Here is an 18,472-nt window from a genome sequence, read left to right as displayed (position 1 = left end):
GGCCTGATCCAGCAAAGATCTCTGCATGAGAAAACCCTTATGCCTGCATGGAGCCCATATAAAGTCAAAGGGGGTCTATGAGATTAATTAAGTTTTCAGTCTTATCGCTTTTTTATCTCTATAATATTGTTGTGCATAAATTAGGCACATGCGAATACATGTATACAGTTGTGCACATATAACTTAAAACATCCTAGTACTGCATTTCTTTGTTTTGTATCTGGACTAAACATTTTAAAAAAGGGAAAAGGAAAAGGAGAATTTAAATACAAATCCATATGCAAGAGAGCACTAGAACGGAGCGTTAAATAAATCAGGAATTTTCCGAAGATAAAATGCAATTTCTTCAAAATTGAAATTTTCCATGTGGGAATTTCAATTTTGCTATTTTTTATCTTTTCTCAGGAAAGTGGAAATTAAGTAGTTCATTTCAATTTGTCTTGATAGACTATTTCATGTTATTGAATTGATCTGAAATATTTCATTTTAATTCAGTTTAAAAGCTAAACAAAACTAACCAACCACCCCCCACCCACCCAAAACCCCACCCAAAATCCCTCAATAAACTGTATTTCTGTAACACATGGTTTTATGGAAGTTGTAGCTTGGGTGCCCATTGTCTCTTCTGAGCCAGCCTCCCTTGAGAACTTTATCTTCCACCCAGCATCCACATTGCATTGTGGGAGATGTAGTCCTCCAGGGAGTCTAGTTCATAGGATTCAGAGTAGCAGCCATGTTAGTCTGTATCTGCTAAAAGAACAGGAGTACTTGTGGCACCTTAGAGACAGGGGCGGCTCTAGGCACCAGCAAAACAAGCTGGTGCCCAGGGCGGCAAAATATAGGGGGCGGCAAAAGGCTGGGGCCCCAGCTCATCCTGCCGCTGCGAGCCGAGGAGCGGCCCGTCCCCTGCAGCTGGGGCAGGGCCGCGCTACCGGCTCCGCTTGGGGGAGAGGGATGGCCCCTTACCGGTAGCGCGGCACCGCCTGGCTGCAGAAGACGGGCTGCTCCTCCTCCGCTTGTTCGCGCCCGGGTCCTAAACAGCGCAGCAGCCGCTTGGCGGGGGGGGGGGCTGAGCTCCGCCCCGCTCAGAGCCGCGTGGTGAGGGGGCGGGGCTACGAGCTCCGGGCCAAGCGGAGGCAGCTGAGCTCAGCCCGGAGCTCGCAGCCCCACCCCCTCACCACGCGGCTCTGAGCGGGGAAGAGCTCAGCCCCCTCCGGAGCCATGCGGCTGCCTCGCTGGGCAGGGCCGCTTCTCGAGGTGCGCGGTGAGCCAGGGGTAAGCAGCTGGGGCCGGGAGTCCTGGGGACACTCAGGGGGCACAGGTTCTGTGGGGGGGGGGGCGGTCAGGGGCCAGGGAAGGGGGGGCTGGATTGGGGGGGGTCTCAGGGAGGTGGTTGTCAGGCACCCACCGACCCCATTACCCCCCAGCCCCAGCCCCTCTGAGGTAGGCACCCCCCCAAACCCATCCTCCCCACTCAGCCCTGAGCCCCAGCTCCGAGCCCAGCCCCTCGGACCTGGGCACCCCCCCGGCCCCATCCCCCTCACAGCCCTGACCCCCAGCTCTGAGCCCAGCCCCTCTGAGCCGGACACCCCCCTGACCCCATTCCCCCCACAGCCCTGACCCCCAGCTCCGAGCCCAGTCCCTCTGAGCTGGACACCCCCACGGCCCCATCCCCCACAGCCCCGACCCCCATCTCTGAGCCCAGCCCCTCTGATCCGGACACCCCCCTGTACCCATTCCCCCCACAGCCCTGACCTCCAGCTCTGAGCCCAGCCCCTCTCAGCTGGGCACCCCCAACACCATCCCCCACAGCCCTGACCCCCAGCTCTGAGCCCAGTTGCTCTGAACTGGGCACCCCCGACCCCATCCCCCACAGCCCTGACCCCCAGCTCTGAGCCCAGCTGCTCTGAGGTGGGCACCCCCCGACACCATCTCCCTCACCCCAGACCCCCAGCTCCGAGCCCAGCCCCCGTTGAGCCGGGCACCCCCGACCCCATCCCCCACAGCCCTGACCCTCATCTCCAAGCCCAGCCCCTTTGAGCTGGGCACCCTCCGACCCCATCCCCCCCCACCCCAGACCCCCAGCTCTGAGGCGAGCCCCTCTGAGCCAGACAACCTCCGACCCCATCTCCCCACAGTCCTGAGCCCAGCCCCTGTGAGCCGGGCACCCCCCAGAGCCCAGCTCCCCACCCAGCCCTGGGCAACAGCAGCACCACCTCCAGGCAGTGACAGCCCATTGGCACCAACCATCACCATCATTCAGCAACAGCCCATTATGTAATTGCAAATGTATACAGACCAGTAAAGCATTTAATGTTTTTAAATAATGTATTTGGTGTATTTTCAAATTATTACAAATTAATTTTCACTAGTTATTTTTTACATTTCCAAATACATGTTACTATAGTATTGCAACTTTTTTTTATGGAAGGGGCCCCCAAAATTGCTTTGCCCTAGGCCCCCTGAATCCTCTGGGCGGCCCTACCCAGTGTGTGTGAGGAGCCGGGGAGGGAGGGAAACGGGGTCTCCTGGAGCCGAGCCCGGGCTGCGATGGCGGCGAGGGGCTCCTGGAGTGTGTGAGGAGGTGAGCGGCCGGCTGGGTTCGTCGGTGCTGAGCAGGTAGCCCCACAGCTGGAGATCCTTGCCTTCCCTCCTGCCGGGGCTGGGCCAGGGCACCGTGAGGCTGAAGAGCAGCAGGTCCAGGGGGCTCTCCAGGTCCTCGGCCGCCAGCATGTCGGGGGTGAGGGCGGTGAGCACGAACTGATCCACCTTGGCCACCAGCAGTGCTGCGAAGCCCAGGGAGGGGGCCGTGTTCTTTGCGCCACCCCATAGCCGCGCCGCCACCTGGAAGTACTCCCGCTCCGCGCTGCCCAGCAGCTCCACCCGCATGGGGACAGAGTCGCAGCTGTGCCAGGGCTCGGCTGCAGTGTGCTGGTAGCGGATCCCACATTTGGGGGGGAGCCCAGTGCTGGGGCAACAGGGGGTGTGAGTGGGGGGCACTGGTGGGCGGGGGGGGCTCATGTCTGGGGGTGGGGGGGGGCAGCCAAAAAATGTTTTGCTTGGGGCGGCAAAAAACTAGAGCCAGCCCTGCTTAGAGACTAACAAATTTATTTCAGCATGAGCTTTCGTGAGCTATAGCTCACTTCTTCGGATTTATCCAAAGAAGTGAGCTGTAGCTCACGAAAGCTCATGCTGAAATAAATTTGTTAGTCTCTAAGGTGCCACAAGTACTCCTGTTCTTTTAGCTCATAGGAGACAATGAGCATCCAAACTATAACCTCTGTAAAGCAATTAACTAAGGAAATGCAGTTTCATGGGATCCTAATTGAACCCTTTTGAATCAGTTTACCAAAACAAAGTAGAACATCTTGATTTCATTTCATCTTCAGAACATTTCATTTTGATCAAAAATGTCAAAGTGAAATATGTTCACATTCCTGAACAGATTTTTTGTTTTTGTTTTTTAATTACCATTCTTTTAAAATTCTAAAACTTTACCCTTTTGGCCTGTTCGGTGTTGAAAACAAATGTTGAAATCTCAGAAATTCCCCCGGGACAGAAATTATGAATTTTGTTTCACTCTAGTGTTAAATTTCAGCCAATCAGTGTGAATGCATTTGACTTTCAAAAGCATTTCCATGTACAGCAGATTGTGGTTTATATTGTTACGCAAATTAAGAATTTAGACATTGAGGACAGATCGTGTCTAAATTTTCCATTTGGATAATAATACAACTAAAATCTGGTCTACAAAGAAATATTTTTGAGAGTCAAATGTATGCAGGTTGACTGGATGAGTTTTATAATGCACAGTTTAACTTCCACTCATTGTCTGGGAATGGATTGTGAGTGGAAGAAGAGGACACATACAGTGGTGAACTTTCTGTTTATAATTCAGGGATGAGCTACAGGAGGGCAGGGTTTCTCTTTGCCAGCAGTTTCCCTATGTGACTTTTGAGTTTTGCTCCTGGTGGGGAGACTAATCCTGGGTAGAACTGATGATATTTCACTTCAGTTGTCCTATTGCAATATCAGCATAGGGTTGAATCATCCTGCAAGAATTAAACCTATAAGGTCTCAAACTAGTTTGGCTAATTAAAGCCCATAAAATCTGCTTCAGTTGGATTTTTATCTTCTGTAGAATGGCTCACCCAACCTTAAATATTGCAGCCATTCAAAAAGCTAAAATGTTATTTTAATAGTGTAATGTGGATCATGGCTAATCAACTCATGGTTAGCACACCATTTTGAGTGTATTCTGTAGTCCATGCAATGTTGTATGTGTACTTTATTGAATGGTAATTAAAGGAAACATTGAGGGAGAGTATAAACTAACTTCATTTGTCAGATACATTCCTGAAGACCTAAAATGCTACCTCTTCTATAAGGGAATTTCTTGGTCTCTGTGTTGAATTCCGTTGAATATAATTGAGTATTAATAATAATGAAAAGAATTAAGATATTGTGTTATTGCAGATCAGTTTACAGAGTTTAAACTTTATACTGAAAAATAACTAACTACAAGATTATGATAATAGTTCACTGAATGTCATTCTAAAAATCATCTCTCCCAGCCACCAGTAGTGACTTTTGAAAAGAAGCTGCCCTTTGTACTTATGGGTTTTAAAAAGATCAGTGAGTGAACATAGCATATAAACAGCCAGGCTAAATCAATGAGTGGCTTATACTTCCCAAGGTCTTTCTCCCAGTTGGTTTTATTATCACTAAGCTTGCAGCAAATGGTGAAAGATCGCCACTCACACAGAAGGATTTTTTATGTTGTCAGAAACTGTTGATATATTATTTTCTTAAGAACAATAACAATATTAAAGATCCTCATGCAGATGCTTGTAAAATCACCTCTTTTAATAACAGTAAACACCGTGGAATTCTTTGAAAGTATAAGGAAAATAAATCCACTTGTGTATAAATTCAATTAAATATGAGCCTTTTACATGCCTGAAAGGCTGGTTGGTCATTCAGTACAGTGCTGCTATACATTGATCACCAGTCATCCTTTCCTTTTGTGGAATAATGTGATTTTGTACCTTGTCATGCTAACTGCAGAAACAACCTCCTCCTCTTACATTATCTCAATTTCTCCTGATATAATGCTGACACTTTTTTGCTGAATATCTCTATTTTTGAGGAGCTTTCATTTTAATTTGTAATTAAATTGAATTCAGAATAGCAATTCTAGTTTTGAGGGAAATGAGTCATCCCTCTCCTGATGGAATTTGGCCATGCATCTGAGGCTCTGAAAGTAATGAGTAAGAGCTGAGACACAATCTTGCAAGATGCACCTGTGGCTACTATGCTTGATATAAATGAATGAAGAGCACCTTGGTCCACTGCTGACTGAAAATGTTTGCGTCTTATAGGAAGGATAAATATCCCTTCTTAAACACACATTAGTCTATCTAATATTCAAAAGACAATCTTCTGATGGGCCCACTTATCATTTTCTGGTCTCCAATCACCCAATTTTGGCCAAAATGATTGAAAAGTTGTTGGTAACTGGTAGTTTAGTCTTCCACACAGGCTTCAACCTAGATATAGATAGTGCTGGTCATGAAGCTGGATGATTTACGTTGGCCGTTGAAAGAGCTCCAATGTACACATTAATGTTGTTAGATTTACTAGTGAAAATTTTCAACTTGCTCTATTAATTAACTGATTTACTTTAAACATAGCTTTCTCTGTAGATCTCCTTGGGCAAGCCAAATCTGAAGACTCTACTATATCTCCAGTTTGTATTTCATTACATGCTGTACTGATGACAAGATTTATAATCCTATAAAAAGAGGCTATGTTTTAAAGTTTAAACACATGAGGACAGAGAGTTAAGACTGAGTTTCAACGTAAGCCCTATGTTTCATGACTTTAATGAAAGTAAGTTAGTTTAATTAAAGTTGGCCATTGAAATGTTCTATTGAAAATGTAGAGTAGTGGCTTTATGCTGCATTTGTAGCTTCCTATTAAAAGGGCTGTCCTTGATGGCAAAGAAGCATCAGAATACAATGCTACATGGCCTCTCCCACAGGACTGCATCAACAATGTTGCAGGGCTGATATAAACCAACATTGATGTATGCCAATTCTACATCTCTCCATGCTAGGCAAATCCTTAGCTGTCCAGATTCACCAACTTTCCAGATTAGTTTTGCCCAGTGCTATATTTTTAATGAAAGAGGTGCTGGGGCTCAAGCAATTGTTTTAATTTCATAACTGACGTGGCAAGCACCGAGATGCCAGGGCTATGCACTGCCAAGCCCAGAGGTGTTGGAGCTCAGCCCTGGCACAAATAAAGCAGGGGTTTTGCCACACAAAAGTGGTGAAACGGAGATGAACATCTGGCATGCACACAAACCAGGCTATCTGTGGAATTTTTTTTGTCCAGCTATGCCAAAAGAAGGACAAGAGACACTTGATATGGATGTAATTAGGCCACAACTTTATTATTAGATATCTGGGACTACCCGGCAGATAAAAGTGTACAGTGCAGGTAACAGTGGCTTATTATGTAATTACCCAGAGGGACTTCCACCAGCTCCCCCTCTTTCTTTTCCATCCAGGTCCCTCCAGCAAATCCATTGCCAGGACCTCACCATACCCAGGGTGCGGGGGTTTACCAGCTCCTCCTTGTTTCCATTCAGGTCCCTCCAGCAAATCCATTGCCAGGACCTTACCATCCACCCACCTCGTAGGAAGGGTAAGGTGGGCTATAAGGAAGGGGGTTGGCTCCCTGCTGTTCCAACCATAGGAGCCCCAAACCCCACACCATTCCACTCCTTTAACCAGCACCTCCTTTTTAAGTCCTTTACCAGGCCATTTATCTGGTTACTGGATGTCTTCCGTATGGAGTACCTGCACTGGACCTCTGCCACAAGGAGGCACCAGCAATTAGCTTTGCTGCCACCACCGCCCCCCTCCTCGCCCCCCACACACACACCAATCAGGGTCCCAGACATCTTCCAATGGCCTTTTGTAGAGCAGACCAAAAACTTGTTACCCCCAAGTTTGATAGGTGAACTCCCCTGCCTCCCAATTAACTTGGTTGCCCTTTGCACTATGCAAGGATCGTCAAGGACTCCCGCAGCTGGGTTGCCAGTGCCATGTACCTCAACACCAGCCCCTTCCTGATGGGCCATATAGGTGACCAGTCTCCCAGATCCTCATATGCCAAAGCGCCATAGCAACAGCAGCATCTACTTGAGTTAGTTGCTAGTTCCTAGTGCAGGCCACTGCACTCTGTTGAACTGCAAACGAGGCAGAGCATCCAACCGTGGGCATATGCTTGGAAGGAAAAAGAGATGTTAAGGCTTAAACATTGTGACACAAATTCCCTCTCTAACTTCAAAACCCTGCATGAGGTGAAAGTTTGGCTTGCCATGTTGTCATGCCAGAAATACATACTTTTATTGGGAGGGAGCTGTAATATGCCCGTCCTTCTGTTCCACTCGATACCTAGGTATGCTAATGTGGAAAGGCCCTCTGTCTCATCTTCAGCCAGGGATACCCCCAAATGTTTTGCCAGGCCACCTGGTTCATTGTACTGTAATGGAGCCACCTCATGGGTATGAAAGGTGATGTATTACTCGATATTCCCTTGACCGCGGTTAGGGACCAAACCCAGGGGCGGGGGGAAACCCTTAGTTCTCTATAGGTAATTGATTATTTTTGTTTTTTGGACCTTACCTGGGTGCTACTCCCCGAAAAGGGGATCTGAAATCCCAAAGTTAACCCCCCCACACCCATATATGCCACATGTGCTGTATTAGGGTAATCCCATAGGAAACCCTGAACACCTTAAGCCTAACTAGCAATGGTGCCCGTGCCCAGTGGACAGCCCCCCAGATTGCCCCTCTACCCAGCCTGTGTTCTGCACCCCATGACCTGCTCAGCCGAGCCAAACCGGTGGTTGGCACTTCACCCACCCCCAATCCTGTTTTCCCCTTGTGATCGTCCCCTACCGCTCTGGCAAGAACGGGCCAAATGGGTCCCAAACCATATCTTGCATGCATGCTTGAATCTACAGGGGCTGTGAAAACAACCATTGTTATTAAATGCCCAGCAAATATTATTATGTGACTTGTGCCCCTCCTGAGCTTGCAGTCGAAGGAACATGCCACTATTCATGTGAACTTCTCCCCATGGAGTCATCCACTCTAACCACAGCGTGTGATGCAGTATGTCCCACCCACTTTGTGTTGCTCCCTTTAATTGTCATGTGGCAAGTGCAGAGATGCCAGAGCTATGCTCTGCAAAGCCCAAAGGTACCGGTGCTCAGCCCTGGCACTTATTAAGCACGGGTTTTTCCACACAAAAGTGGTGAAATGGAGATTAGCATCTGGCATGCACAGAAACCAGGCTGTCTGTGGAATGTTTTTTTCTCCCTTTAATTTAAAAAAACAATTATTTCTTTCAAAGTAACCTTTTTTTGTAAGTTGCTAGTAAAAGACAACGGAAATATGATTTAGGCTCATAGTCACTTGGGTGCTTTTGATATTTTTTACCCTAAATCTATTAAGAGCCAGTAAACAAGAAAAAACAAAATCAACCAATAAATAAAGGATACAATTTTCAAAAACACTTTAGTGATTTAGGATTAGACCTGTGTACATACCTGATTTTTTGGTTCAGTGACCAAACAGGAAAAAATGATTTTTTAAAAACATTTTAGTAAAATGAAACACGACAAAAGTTTCAGGTTGTACTAAACATATTGTTTGACCTGAAATAAAATTATCTTTTCATTTTTTGTAGGTTTTTTTTTTTACTTTTTATAAGCATAATAGAAGTAAATTTCTAAATACAAAGTTGTTTAAAAATGAAAAAAAAATGAAAGGTTTCTTTTTTTTGAAAAATTAGAAACTAAATATTTTAACTGTTTCAGAATTTTCTTTTTCTTTTTCAGTGCAAACAATTCAGTGAATTCAATACGAGTTCACACAATATTTCAGTGGACCCAAATATGCATTTCATGGCCAAAATGAGTTTTGTCCCCAAAAAATTGCCCAGTTCTACTTCGGACACTTGGGACCCTAAATCCTACAAGGTCAACTAAACACCTAAGTTCCTTTTGAAAATGGGACTTGGGGTCATAAGTCACTTATGTGCTTTTGAAAATTGTACTCAAAATCAAGTTTCAATGCTGCTAAAACTTAAACCCTTAAATGTACCATGGTCTTTGTGCCAATATTGCAAATTACCTAGTCTAACGTTATTTTATGTGATTTTATTTTATTGCAATTAGAATCCCATACTTACATTCTCCTTTGAAGGAATAGCTGTAATCCCAGTGAAATGACATCTTTTTAAAAGACTTTAAAAATAATGGAACCTTACTTTCTTGTTTTTCAGTGTAGTGAAATGTAGGATAGCAAGACTATGCACATTTTTAGGAAAGCTAGTCAAGTGTGATAAGACTGAATATTTGACTAGGTTTTATTTTCCAAGAAGTCATTTTGGGATTTTTTATACCTTCACTCCCATTATGAAACTGAAACCCTTCACAATCACCTAAACTCAAATTGACCTCATTTGTGTCTCTTCTTTTGGACTTCAGTGAATTTATGAGGCATAAATTAACATCAGTCATTCATTACATTCATTTAATCAGTCAGGCATTTACCCTTGACAAATAATTTTACCTTGGAAACAAATATATCTGTTACATTTTTTAGTAGCACAACTGAGGATAGGAGGTGTGTTCCATTATTTTAGAGATGAGTGAAGTATTTAGGCAACAATCCAGCTCAAGCCCTTAAGCATATGCTTAACTTTAAGCATGTGAGTAGTCCCATTACAGTTAATGAGACTGTTTGCTTGTTTTAAGCTAAGCATACATTTAAGGGCTTTGCTGGCTTGCCGTGCTAGAGATTGAAGAGTTTGTGAATAGGGAATTTTTAAAACTCCTGAAATAAAGCTTCTGTTCTGTTTAAAAGTACCATCTCTTGTTCTGCCGTCTCTCAACACTTCTGCAAGAGCTTCATAACCAACTTTATTTCAGTACTAGGGTTGATCAATGAATTGTCAGGATTTTTTTTTAAGTTTTCTTCATGATATATGAAAATAGCTACTTTAAAATGAAAAATGAATTTGAAAGTTCTTCAAATTGGATATTGCAAGAGTAAGTGACAATGTAAACAGAGCTGCCATCTTGTGGATAACAAGGTAGTGAGCCAGTTGCTGATGCTGCAAGAATAAAATAGACAAATGCTTGTAATAATTATTAACTCTTCCTGACTTGGAACTCTTCTGAAATAGAATTCTGAGAACAGCAATTTTGAGTCTGTACATTTAATCTCTAAAACCTCATCATCTGAGTTCTAATTTTCCCCCAAATCTTTAGACCTCACCCCAACCATGTTAATAATGTGTAGGTTAAGCTACATCGAAAGATTTGTGTTTTTCAATTAGTCTTTGCTGTGTTTTGTAATATAAATAATTGGTTTAACCATTAAATTGATTTGACAGATATAATTGTCAGGCAATTAAATGCAGTAATTATTTCAACTTGTGGGAAATATGTATTCATGAAACTGAGTTTCGCTTCGCTTGAGCTCTAAAATCTCATCTTCTGTTTGATCCATCAGAATTATTTCTGTGTTGATTAATACTGTACTCTGGGAGAAAGCAGCATGCTTACTCACTGAGAGTCAATCATCTTTTTTCTTCTACTAAATGTGATTTGTATTTTGCTAAAGACACCTTCAGCAGTAGCTCATTGCCTGTGCAATGGATGCCATACTGTATGTATCATATAACAAGGGAGGCTAACAGACCACTCTTATCACAGTAACACTCTGAGAAAGTAGTATATGGATTTTTATAGCATAAGGATAGGCTATTTGCTTTGGTTGTATATAATTTTTTTTGCCCTGAAATACAGGGATAATATGAGTAAAACATTATTTGAGCTACTTTGTGTCTTTTACATGCTTTTCACTCAGATGGTCATTTCAAGGAAGTACCTGACAGCTATTTCTGCAATATTAGCTTGCAATTACTGTCTATGCAAGAGATACAGCTTCAGTGGTCCATTATCTAATTTATTTATTTATTTTACTATTTGTACAGCCAATGGGAAATGTTATGTTTAACACACTGGAAAGCTTGTTTTAGTGTTGATAATAAGTACATTTATTATGATCATGAAGCTGCTATTTCACTGACAGCTTCACAGCTATTACCTGTTGGGTCTGACCATCTCTCTATAATCATCCAAATTTCCACCACATTGACTATACAGCAATATTAATTTTAACGTCAAATGTATGTGTAAATTGATGATTCACTATCATTTACGATACGTCATAAACCACTCAACTTAAAGATACTAACTTACCACAAGTTTACAGTATAAAAAAGCATGCTAATGAAAATGTGCTGGAGTTTAAGTGCAAATTCCATTTAATGGATGGGTTTGGGGCAATATTCGCCTCTTAAATTCGCAATGGTCCTCTATTGCTTATTGTGTGCTAATTTCATGAGTAAAACTACTAACATAAATGACTATTCAGTGGCCAAAATATAAAATCTGGACTCTAATGTGTTAGTGTTGATGGAGGCTTTTTTCCCAGCATATTGTACTTTATCCACATAGAGTATCTACTAGTTCACATAAGAATAAATCATCCTGTTAAGGAAATGAAGTATTATGTGTGTAAGAAAAACAAATGTATGGGACATTAATTCATCATGTTAAGATTAGTTAGATATGGGAACTCTACATTTTACAGACCAAATCAACCTACATAATCAGATTTTATCAACAGTGTCTCTTTGTTTGATCTTGGCTATTTATAGCAGTAAAGTTTCAGAAGAATATAACTTAAACATGTGATATGTCTAAGCATATTTTACCTCAAATATATGACTCATATCTTCTTAGCAATTACTATGTCTTACCTTTATCGTTAATCATAGAAAAGCAAAGTTGCCTTTCCTATTGTCCAAATTCATCTTTCTGATCTGTAATTCAGTTTTATGTCACTTTGCATGGTAATGAATCTTTTTTTTTTAATATACATTTCCATCTAAACTCCCATGTTTTCTAGGCAGAAATAAATGATATGGGGCTTTCACTTTGGCCTAAAGTACATTTTGACTAATAGGCTTGCTTCCAGATCCCTACACAGAGCTGCTGTTTATTAAGTCCCCAGAATTTAATCTTCTGAGTCTCTACAACTTGGTGAAAGGACCACAAGGCAATGGCAGAGCTGTTTATCACGTTTATTCAAGAAATCCTATGATATGTTTCACATTCTATATTAAGCAACAACATTTCTGAGTATATCTTTTTCCTGGGGAATAAACTGAACAGAAGGAATTTTAAACACAACCCTTACTTTTAGTATTAGGAATACTGAATTGCAAAATAACGAATGGGCTATACATTTTACTCCAAACAAACATCAAATCAAACTCCTATACAGTCAAATAAGCAAAAGGGCACAATTCAAAGTGATGGGGAAATGATAAAGTAGATAAAGTAGTACAAAAGCTCTATATACAACATGTAACATATATGACCTGTGATTTTTTTCTTTGCATAGATCAATAGGATGTTCTATCAGTTAAAACTGAAAGATCAAATTATTATTTCTATCTCGGGTTTTTTTCTGAAACAGTTCTTTAATAGCTGGATTGGGGCTCATTTTAAAGTTCACATGATTTGTGGAATATTTCTAGTAACATAACAAAATATGTATTGCCACTATATTTAGGACATCAGATTTTTGACAGTGTGTTTCATGCCTCATTTACCACACAATGTCTGAGATCCTACTTTACATTCAAAGAATAAGGGCACATTTACATTTGTGCATATCTTTGCTTTTATTTTTTTTGTTTTAAATTCTTAAAATACCAGTGCCTTCCTGTAGCTAACCTGATTATAGATATATATGCAATGTTCTCAAATTTAAACCCCCTTTTTATGTGTATCTTTGAGAAATCTCATGGCTTAATAGGAGGCAATATAAAATCATTAAAAAAAGTGAATTCTCCAGATGCTGTATGCATTAACCTTTCATTTAATACCCCTTCTGTACAATATTTCGATGATTACTGTAATTTAGTAAACATTATGAAAATGCAATTCCCCAGGGCTCTTGTTTAATAAATTAGGCAAATTAAGTTTGGGATTTTTTTATTTTAACTGTTTAAACAGCCTGCACCTGGCACCCGAAGTGGGAGCTTTCAGTACATTCCATTCCCCCCCACACTCCACCCCAGATATATATAAAACAGATCCACATTTCAATTTGCAGCTGACAGTTTAGGGTTAAGATATGATTCCAGGTAACAGAAGCCAATGAGAATACACCCAGTTGATGTTTGTGACATCATCTTACAGTCAGAGTACATAGAACAGCTGAGGTAGCTTTCAGCCTCAGCACCGGTGCCATTATGATGGATGTTTACATCTCTTCATTGAGAGCCAATTATCTTGCTTTTGTGTGAGGCCCAAATATCACTCATGCTGCCTGCTTGCACAGAGCACTGTTGGATCTAGCTGAACGAATTGTTTTCTCTGTCTCTGGTAAGAGTCTCTTCTATTTTACCGTCTCTTTCAGAATAAAGGTGATGCATCCAACCTGTATAGGGAATTGCTTTCTTAGTCCAGAGGCTTATAAAAGCTATAATATGTAAAGAGTGGTTTTAATTGAAAGAAAGATGCTTTAGGAAAAGATGTATTTTAAAGGAAAATCAAGTGTATGTTTATCTGATAAACTTTACTTTGCAATATAAAATAAATAGTATTGCTATCTATGTTTAACTTTATGATAACTGAAGTTATCATTAGATTGACAAGATTGTTACTCTGAACAATAATTTATTGCATGTCATTTTCCTTCTTTCTATAAAAATCAAGTATTTAATGGCAAACAGGAGATGGGGAGGGTTAGGGATAGAGACTTTAATATCAGATAAAACTTTAAAAAAATGTTTTGGAATACTTTTGTGGAGGAGTATTCCAAAGTCATGGAGACTGATACTAAGTTGTTCAAGTTACAGATTCTGAAATAAGTTGTGGTTACTTTGTTCCTGGTTATCATTTAAAAGGACAAGGAACTGGGTAATAGATTTACAGCATTTAATGCACAAGTAGCTGTACTTTTCAATGAATAATATTTTCCCCCTATTATAGTGCACAAAATCTAAGGAGTGAGAGAAGTGATTATCTATTTCAAAGTGCTAGCAGCACTGTGGTTCATATCAGGGAGTTCTGCTTGTATAGCCTCCCAGTTTTGCCACAGAATAAGTACATTTAATGCTTGCGAACTGATGTGGATTTAGGAGATTAGCAGTGACACTGGCACTGACAAATCAGATACAATAAAGGATTTAATTGACTGAAGGAGTTCAGGGGCTACTGAATGAAGAATCCAATAACAAGTTTAACTAGTCACGTAGTGTATATAATGGAAGATGAATAACAGGCTATAGTTAATTTAAAAACTGGTGAGACAATTATTTATTTGGGAAAGACTGGAATTCCCTAAATACCTATAATTTAATATCTTGCTGCACTTATTTTAATAATCTGTGATTGTACAATAAAAAGTTTTAAATAATTGCATATGTTGCAAGCATTATGAGTGCTTGCAATTCTCACACTTCTTGTCATTCAGTCTAGTTATGAATAGTTGTCTAGGTCTGTGCTAATCAGTATTTTTGTCAAATAATAGCCATTTTCAGCTCAAGCATCACTTAAATACAGCAGAATTTCTCAGCTATGTTGTACTTTTCATTTTTACTAATACAGTCCTGTCTTTGCAGTTCTTAATATTTACCACATTTGTTTTAGCTTTCAGTCAATATGTGTCCAAGCTTGAATCAAATGTTAGATAGATAGATAGGTATTATAGAGGGGCTTGGTATGATGTATTTTAGTTGGGGCAAAATCTCCATTACCCTGTATTGTCTTTTCAATGGCAAAACCCAAAGTACCCTGGTTAAAGTTCGAAAATCATGGCCTATAGGCAAATTGAAATTTTTACGTTTTCTGAGTTTTCCCTGCTTGCTTGTATCGTTAACAAGTTGCACTAATCTTCTGTCCCCCTTAAATAACTTGGCTTAGTCCCTGAGACTGAGAGGAATAAAATAAAAGTACACAGTCCTTAGCATCAACATTACAAATTTACACACTGTACAGTTCCATGCAGTTTGCCTATCATTACTAGAATTAATATAAGAGCATACAGTAAATCAGCCTCCCAGATAGACAAAAGTCATGTATGATATGAAGAAACTAGCTCCTAACATTGCCAAAATGCTCAGGGAATTAGAGATTCTACTCAGTTTGGATCTCCAAGTCCAACCCTCACAAGTCCAGAGGGTTCATATTCAGGGGGTTTGTCTCAGACCTATTGCTTATACCTATTAGAGGAATTTAAAAGTGAGTGGATGTGATAGGGTGTGCACACTACATCAACCCAGATAGAGTTAATGAGGACCTGTGAAGCCAAATAGATGACCTGGGAGAGGGAGGGTGAGGGTTAATTGAGTGAAGCCTTCCTGAGGAAGGGCTGAGGCAGCACTATGAAGCCAGGAGGCTGAAAGCAGAAAAGAGGCTGCAGGGGAAGGAAGGTGCAGTCACTTTCTGGGATGAGGAAGGTTGTCATGGACAAGGAGGAATTCCAGAGAGAGAGAGAGAGAGAGAGAGAGCATAAGCTCTGAGATCCTGCTCTGGAGCAAGGACTTTAGCAAGAGGCTAGGAGGTGGTAAAGTAGCCACAGACGCCTGCTGTAAACCAGAAACTGTCAACAGAAGAGAGAGAGGCTGGGTAGGAAGGAGCTGAGGGAAACAATAATGGGGAGGGAGACTGAGCAGACCTGACCTGATAGTTATGGGTTCCCTAGACTGTAACCAGATATAGCAGGTGGACCCAGGTTCCCCTGCTGGCTGCTGATAGTGTAGGACAGAGCCCCGAGCAGGGGCTGAACACCATCCAGACAAGGCATTTGGACAGTGCTCCTGCTGGACTTTGTAACCATGGAAGAGGTGGACTAGATGGGTAACCAGCCAAATAGCCAAGTTATCCAAAGAGAGACTAGCACAGAGTGAACTGAAAGCAGAAGGGGGTACCTGATGCCAAAAGAGCTACTTTCCCAGACCTGGACACAAGAAAATGCCCTACTGGTGAGTGGGAAACCCTGTTACTGTGCACTATTATTTCACACAGCCTTTTGAAATCCCAGGAAAACTGTTGATCTTACAGTCCCAATAGCCAAGTGCCTAGAACAGTCAAGCTCAGTCAGGGAGCAAAGCATTTTTCTGTTCTTCAGATCAATGGAGAATCAGTTTATGGTTTATTATCAGTTCTCATACTACAGAGAAAATGAATTTTAAGTTTTGCTTTTAATAGGAAGTTAAATTCTGCCTGCCAAACTGTAGAGATGCATCTTCTCTTCAGAAATATCATGTCACACTGTTTCTTTGGAGGGGGGGGTTATTTTTTTGAGGGGGGGCAGGTTGAGGGGATGAAGGGAGGACTCCATCGCTGCTTGACTGTTAGCTCACCATTAGTCTAATACACAAATTCTTATATGCTACAGTTTGCACTTACAACAGAGCATGACTACTGAGCATGTTTAGCTGTTTCCATATACCTTCTAAAGTCATTATAGTGGAGGAGGAATAAAAAGATGACTTCTGAGTTTAAGAATAGGCAGTTCTGTTTGTCAAGAAGTAATAATATTGCATGATTTCTCATGAATGAATCAACACACATCTTCACAATGATATCAGGTAACAGACAAAGAGAGATCTGACAGAACAAAAATTTGAATCAGCCCTCCTACACAAGGAGCTCACTTCAACCCATTGCTGATTTTGAACCAGAGGCCAATGTGAAAAATAGTGAAAGGTGCTTGCATAAACACAACAGGTTTAACATCCTGGGCAGAAAAGATAGGTCAGTCAACTGGGCAGAAACATGGAAAATAAAAGTCTTGTTATAAAAAAGGATAAGTCCATTGTCACAGAGGAGGGGCCATCGAGTTCCCAAGCTCATTTACAGCTGACTTGTCATTAGAACAGGGGAAGACATTGAGTCCAAGTTAAATTTAATAATGAAACCCCAAAAAGAGGCTGTCTCCTCAGGCAGCTGAAGTTGAATCATGACACCACTAGTGAGGTGGCATTTTGGAGGGAACACACCTCCATGCAGCCTTGTTTTCAAGTGCTAGTTAAAACAAATCACTAGTCGGTATACCTGGAGAAATCAAACTCTTGGAATGAAAGATCTTTCCCTCCTCACCTGACATTGCCTCTTTAACTCATTTATGAAAGGTAATATTGGCTGCCATTCTGCGACAGCTGTACACATTCTGTTGTCTTCTGAATCAGGCTGGCCTTGCCAGTGCCCATGCACAGAATTTCAGAGAGAATCTGGCCCAGCACTTATGCTGCCAAATTTCTGGTGGTAAAGTCTAGATTCTTAGGAACTATTGACCTGAAATTGATTTTTTTACTATTTACTGGTCCCCTGTGCAGATTTTACATTGACTCAAAGAAGCAACAGTTTGAGATTAACACTGTTAAGATGGTATCTTTTAATTACTCAGCCAAACTCTATCAGAACCACATCATACATTTAAAAATAATTAATTGTTGCTTCTTCTAATTCTGACCTGTTACTAAATGATTTATGTATGTTTTTGGAAGATACAAAATTTATCCTAGTGTGAGGAATCTAATGTTTTTTTTTTCCAAGAGTACTGAAGTATTTAAAATAAAATAGCCAGGATTTTCATGAGGATATTTTGAGTTTTTTTACAAAGAAGCGACCATTGAGCTTGCTGTTATATAATTAGAAACAATATAAAATCACTTCTCATCCCTTTTATTATGAAATAATGCAAAGAAATCCTTGATCCATTTACAAATCACCCATTGTTATTTATTTAGCTAAAGAATAAATTATAATTATATTAACAAAAATACTTCAGAAACTCTAGAATTGCAAGACTGTGACCCTAATCCTGTTTAATGGAATCATATAGACTCCTGCAACTGCACAGAGCCATTGGTTTATGTGGGCTTCAAAGATTTGCCCCTCTGCATCCAAATGAGGCCTGTGTATATGTGCCCAGTTGATTTTAATTTCACTTTTTCTAACCTGCAAATAACTGTGTAGCAGAATTACTTAGTCCACTAATGATTGAGAAGACCCTTTGTGACTGACTAAATGCTGTGAATTAGGAGGGGGTGAACACACAATAAAAGGATAAGGATAATGTGTGGCAGAATATAGTTTGTTCATTTGTCAACTGTACCTTAGTTTTAACTATTTATGAGTATATGTCATAGTACATAAGTATAGTATATTTTGTAAAAATAATGAAATCTTATTAATAGGAGACCTCAGTACAACTGCTGCTGTTTAATTTTTGCTGAGAGAAAAAGAAACCTGTAACGGGGTGCAAACTCACCTCCTTCTGGTTGGTTTGGGAATTAGC

The 18,472-nt window shown here is 41.1% G+C and overlaps 1 protein-coding gene across 12 annotated transcripts in view; it reads left to right on the top strand.

Annotated features, from left to right (window-relative positions):
* Positions 1–18,472, top strand: part of MGAT4C (MGAT4 family member C) — a 340,955-nt gene that overhangs the window by 136,552 nt on the left and 185,931 nt on the right. For 11 of the 12 annotated variants that reach the window (XM_045010664.1, XM_045010673.1, XM_045010727.1 and 8 more), the window contains exon 1: positions 13,376–13,548. The exons of the other annotated variant lie outside the window; for it this stretch is intronic. The gene's annotated coding sequence lies outside the window, so the exon portion shown is untranslated. Of the gene's footprint in view, positions 1–13,375; positions 13,549–18,472 lie in introns of those variants that run through there. 12 annotated transcript variants of the gene reach the window in all.

Source organism: Mauremys mutica, chromosome 1 (assembly GCF_020497125.1).
Source record: "Mauremys mutica isolate MM-2020 ecotype Southern chromosome 1, ASM2049712v1, whole genome shotgun sequence".
Taxonomy (NCBI): domain Eukaryota; kingdom Metazoa; phylum Chordata; order Testudines; family Geoemydidae; genus Mauremys; species Mauremys mutica.
This window is presented reverse-complemented; position numbering and strand designations above follow the sequence as displayed.